Genomic DNA, 6456 nt, shown 5'->3' with positions numbered 1-6456 from the left:
GATTAGAAGGTAAGAACTACCGGATAAGCACATAGAGTCCAGTAATTATGATTTGTTTTGTTACATGCCAAGACGTAATAATTCATTTCTATTTTAATATAGAAACAGTAGCACACTAGTAACAGGAAGATAAGTAGAGGTAATCTGTGAAGGAATTTGGCTCTTCAGTCTCTGCTGAATTAACTTACACTCCCAGTCTTGACTAGCTCACAAACCACACCCTTACTCCCTCAGTTACAATCTCCCTAAGTATAAGCCACACTTCCCGCAACAGTTTGACGAAATCAACAATTTTCTTCACTCATGACACTCATAACTCACCAATTTTGCTTTTTTTTTTTTTTTTTGATACATGAGCTCCACCCAAAATTTTGATCTTATTGGGAATTTTCAAGCACCGGTGAAGAACTCCATCAACATGAAGACTGGCAAGACCCAAAAGTTTAAACACCATGAACTTCGGTGAGCTTCAGTTCAGTACAGAGATTAACCAATCGCCGTAAACAGTTCCTGCGAGCCCCATTAACAGACCCAGAAGTTCCGGCGTGCTCCTGTTTAGGCAAACTTCAGTTTTGGTGCGTCAATCCAGCGAGAAGTTCCGTTGAACTTCAAAGACAGCGAAGCTTCAATCTTCTCGACCCAACTGCAGTAACCAGAAGTTCAACTTGAGCTTCAATGTTCAAAGTCCATGTTTTCCGTCGTGAACAGTTTCGGCGAACCTCCATTAACCAATCGCCGTGATCAGTTTGCACTGGGAATGCGAGGACTCTTAAAGGATGAGACTTGAGCCAAGTCAGATACATATAGTGTTATATATAGAGAGAGTGTGTGTTTGTGTGTGTTGTTTTAGAGAGAAAGGGGAGGATTGAAGGTGGGAGCAGAGGAGGCAATGGAGGGGGAAGAGAAGGGAGATGATAGCAGCAAATCAAAACCCAAAAATAGAGGATAATTTTGTAATTTATAAATTATAAATTTTTATTTTTTTAAATAAATTGAAATATCATAAGGGTAATTTAGTCATTTCACATACTCTTAACGGCCAATTGATAAAGTTTGGGTAAAATGATAACGTTTTTATATCGTTGGGAGTTTTTAAAACTGGTTGGGGTTTTATGATCACTTTTTGATAGTTTTGGGGGTTTTGAGAAATTTGCTCTAAAATTAAATTAAATAAGAAGCAATTAATGCACAAACATAATAAAAAGTCCTTATAAAAATTCCGGATATCACATTATAAACTCGGACTAGCAATTAAAGAACCAAAATAAAAATTAAGGACATTACAAAAAGTACTGAACCCTAATAGTGACCATCTTGTCCCCCCTTATTTTAACCCGAAACGTGCTAGGTAGAGGAGAGAGAGGATTGATCTCAACACAAATCATGTCATAATAATTCTGTTCTTTTCTTGTGTGTTTGAATGAGTAGACATAGGCTTCCCAATAGCACTTGCCACATAGCTTAAGCCCTTTGGGAACCAAAGTTCAAGGGACACATTAAATAGCTTAGGGTGCGTATAAACGTTTTCGTTTTTTGTTTTTGTAGTCGAAAAGAAATAGAAACATAATTTTGTTTTTTGAAGTAAAAATAGAAAGCAAAAATAACGTTTAGTAACCTTTGCTGTTGCCACAATTTTAATAACAAAAAACAAAAAGCAGTGTTTAGTAAAACATTTGTTACAAAATTTTTTTTTTTTTTTGGGAAATTTTTTTAATTTATTTTTTCATCCATCTATCAAAATCTAACTGTCAATCACAATAAAAGATATAATCTAAAAAGGAAAAAAAAATATATATATATATATATAGGGGAAGTTAAGTTTACAATTGTATAATGTATATATATATAATATAAATATAGATTTTATATATACATATATATTAACAAAAAATCTAAAAACAAACCACAACCAATACATGTATAACAATCAGAAAAAGAAAAATAAAATAATAATAAAAAAAAAAATACAGGGCGTACAATTGTATAATATATATAAATAGAATATAAAAATAGATTTTGTATAATGTATATATATAGAATAAAAGTACTAATGGAGTAATGTAAGTGGTTGTGTATTAATCGAAGAGTAATGTCAGTGGTTGTGTATTAATGGAAGAGTAATGTCAGTTGCGTAAAAAATGAAAGAAACAATGATAAAAACGTTTCCTCGACTACAGTGAAAAAACATAGGAAACATCATTTTGATATTTTCTCTTTCTTTCATAAAAATGAGAAATGTTTTTTATCAAGAGAAAACAAAAACAAATTACTAAACATAATTTTTGTGTTTGTTTCTCCTTTTTAAGGATTTATAACAGAAAACAAAAAATATTTTGGGTTACTAAACACACCCTTGGCTTACTCCAAATGGAGATGGAATTGAAAGCCTCATTATGTGTGAGGGAAGAGTCAACTGCCAAAGCTTCAGTGAAACAAGCTTCCCCCCAAAGAACCACTCCCCACCAACGAGTATACCTCTGCCCATCTCCTCAGTGTCAAACCTAAAGAAATATGTACCATCCTTGTTGACAACCACATTCTGCAACCCTCTGCTGCCCCATAAGATGCGCCAGCTTCACCCATATCATCAGGTGGATCAACAATCAGAGATCCTTTATTTTTATCTGGCTTAAAGTCCCATTTGTTAGCCGAAGCTTGAGCAACAGAGGACCACCTTCTAGAGTCAGTCTCCATATCACCATTCTATGGACCCCTAGGTTGTGTATCTTTATGCAGAGGAAGGAGTGGAGCAGGGAAAAGCGTGGATGGATTAGCATTGTAATGTGCAGGGAAATTTGGTTGGCCTGATGGAACTAGGAATCTATTCCGGTTTGAATGGAAGGATAATGAGGGGTTGACGGATTGATTTGACAAATGAATGTCTTGGTTAGAGTGACCTGACCTGCTAATGTAGCAAGTGCATGCAAGGATGGGTAAAGCCACCAAATCCGGAGAGAGCTCTGCCCCGATGCATTTTGAATTTGAATCAAAAGCCTGTGTACCACATTACCTTTACTGGTCGATGGTGGCGTGTGCACAACATGTTGGAAAGCCTGAGGCAATTCTGAAACTGTACACTGGCCAGCCTGAGTTATTTCAGGTGGGGGGAAGCAGATACATCCACCGTTCTTGAAAGAATTTCCTTGAAAGAAGAGGCATCAGAGCTGAGCGAACAAGCAAGAGTAATCCAGCTCTGGGCAACCTGGAGCTCTTCCTCCTTGCATTTAAGTACCTTTTGAAGCCTATCCACTTCCTCAATGAGTTTAAACCTAGAGGAGTCCATAATGGATGTATCCAATCCCTCTGAGAGGTAAACCACATCACTGATGACCTTGTTGGAAGGGTTAAGTAACCTATCATGCTGTAAAGTGTTTTTGACCTTTGCCATAATGATGGTACGTAGTGACATATGGAGCCTTGGGTTTTAAGATGCTTTTGGCTTAGAGAGGCGGATGCAGTGACTACATGGTGCTCATTCCTGTGTGGATACAAAACATGGGTAGGTTGAGCCTGATCAATAGCTGAATGTGGTTGTTCCTGCTGAAGAGCTCAAATTTTCGAACGAGAAACTGGAGGTTTATTAAAGGAGAACTGGGAAACATTATGTCTAGCATGGGTGGGTGATACCAGAGCACGTGGTGGAGGAATGTTGAGAGAAGGGTGGCAGAGAGGAGGGGGGGAGAGTTTCCAAGCCATTTGCCTCAACAGTGTCTTGATTATTGCCTTAATTCTCTAAATGTCCATATATTTCTAATGTACTTGATCTTCACTTGAATAATGAGATATGTGATAACTTCCTTACCAAATTAAAGAAGGTCATATGAAACATAGATGTAAGTTTTGAATAAAAATTGGTAAATTAAAAAATACTACTTTTGCACTAATTAATTTTTTTTTTCTCCCTAACAAAGAGGGAAATAAATATATTTAAGAGTTACAATCTAAGAGAACTTCCATAGAAATGAAGTTCTCAATATTATTGTCCACGAGCCAATCACATGACAAGTCAACATATGGGTAGGGTTTTACCAAAAATAAATAGAGTCTGAACTTTGCCAATATTCCACATGTTGAAAATAAACTTGATTTTAGTATTTAGTATTTTCAAGTATTTTTGTATCCATGATGCATGTGTTAATTTAGCATGTTAGTGGGAAGTAAATTGTCTTAGTGGGGGGCATGAGAGTTACAACTAGTAAATGGTCATGTTAGTGGGTTAGTGGGAGTTTTGCCTACTAAATGGTCATGTTAGTGGGTTAATGGGAGTTTTGCCTACTAAATGATATGTTAGTGGGGTTTTAAGTTTCATTTACATTTATGTTTTGAAGCCTATATAAACCCATGCATTGTACTCATTTTCTATCAAGTGAAATAAGAAATATTTTCCTCCATTTCTATTCTCTTCCAAATAGTATAGTGTTGTGTGTGTAACTAGGCCACTATTTCCAACAAAGTGGTATCAGAGCAAAAGCCAACAAAGTGGTATCAGAGCTAGGTTTCATATCAGAGCCTAGACGATCCTGAAGGCCAGACGAAGTTGATCCTAGAAGGTTCAACATTTGAGAAAAACATGTTTCTCCTTGATGAAGATGAAGGGGAGAAAATGTATTTTCTTAGTGAAAAGATGATGTTCTCTAATTACAAGAGAATGAGAATCATCATGACTTCATACCTCAAAGCATGCGATTTGTGGGATGTTGTTGGAGAAGAGCCAAAGAATGGCATGTCCAACAAGCTTCATGAAAAGAAAGAAGATAAGGCATTGGTAGTGTTGCAAAAGGCAATACATCAAGAAATTTGGGAGTATTTTGGAGAGTCCAAAACTCCAAATTGTATTTGGAAGATGCTCGAGACCATCGTTTCCAATCATAGAGGTGAATCACTACCCATGGAGTATTGGGTACAATGCTTTGAGAATGATGAGTTTATGAAAGATGATTATGAAAGTCTTGAAGACAAAGTTGTGGAGAATGAAGAGGTGTATCATGCAAAAGAAGTTGAAGATTTTGGAGATTTAAAAGTTGAAGGAGAATTTGAAATGGTGAATAAGGAAGAGGTAAGAAAAGGTGTTAAAGAAGAGATTGAAAAAGTGAAGGAGGATGAAGTGAAAATAGAAGATTTAGAAGAAGGAAGTGCTAAAGAAGAGGCAAAAGTTCAAGTTGGTGAATTAACATCTTCAGGTATGGTTACAAATTCCACCTTGAAAGAAGTTATATTTGATTTATTTGATGAAATTATTATTTCTTCATATTCATCAAATAATGCTTATTTTGTGGAGAATGATGAACTTCTCTTAAAGAAAGTTGTTCCAAAGAAGTATAAGATTGAAGCCCAGGATGATAAGAAATTCTCATATTATTTTTTAAAAAATAGTTCGGAGAATTTTGTAATTGATACAGGTTGGGTGAATATGGAATTATTTTTTGACTCTAAAGAAGAAGTATATGTGAAGTTGAAGATCCATAAAAAATTTAAGAAGAAAAAAGATCGATGGTGTGCTTGTATAAAGAGGATGATATATGATTATGTGAAGACATCAAACAAGCATTTGAAGAAGTTTCACAAGCCCTACACATCAATGGAAATGGCCAAGAAGATTGAAGCTATTGAAGGAGGTGGAATTGAAGATCAACTATCGAACTTTTGATCAAGCCCCCAAGATTAATAAGAAGGTTTTTCAAGTTACAAAATCAAGTTTAAAGGGGGGTGTTGAAAATAAACTTGATTTTAGTATTTAGTATTTTCAAGTATTTTTGTATCCATGATGCATGTGTTAATTTAGCATGTTAGTGGGAAGTAAATTGTCTTAGTGGGGGGCATGAGAGTTACAACTAGTAAATGGTCATGTTAGTGGGTTAGTGGGAGTTTTGCCTACTAAATGGTCATGTTAGTGGGTTAATGGGAGTTTTGCCTACTAAATGATATGTTAGTGGGGTTTTAAGTTTCATTTACATTTATGTTTTGAAGCCTATATAAACCCATGCATTGTACTCATTTTCTATCAAGTGAAATAAGAAATATTTTCCTCCATTTCTATTCTCTTCCAAATAGTATAGTGTTGTGTGTGTAACTAGGCCACTATTTCCAACAAAGTGGTATCAGAGCAAAAGCCAACACCACACACACCCCTCTACGTTTTATAATTCCACCTGCACCCCGTCAGTAACCGCCGTTAATCTACCAATAGAAATATGTGATTTTACTATTTTATCCTTGAATTATATATTAAAATTTATAACTTAAATAAAAAAGACTCTTACACCCTCCCTTTTAACACTATTAAATTTCTCTCTCTACTCTCACACACACATATATTATACACACTATATATATATATATATATATATATATATATTCTCCTTTATGTTTCACTATTGCCAGCAACGAAGGAACTGGGGGAAGCAACCTCGACCTACCATCACCACGGCCAACCACCAACAACCATGTACATATACG

Source organism: Cornus florida, unplaced genomic scaffold (genome assembly GCF_030987335.1).
Source record: "Cornus florida cultivar Cherokee Brave unplaced genomic scaffold, ASM3098733v1 CherokeeBrave_3.0.0_Hap2_Chr09, whole genome shotgun sequence".
Classification (NCBI taxonomy): Eukaryota; Viridiplantae; Streptophyta; class Magnoliopsida; order Cornales; family Cornaceae; genus Cornus; species Cornus florida.
This window is presented reverse-complemented; position numbering follows the sequence as displayed.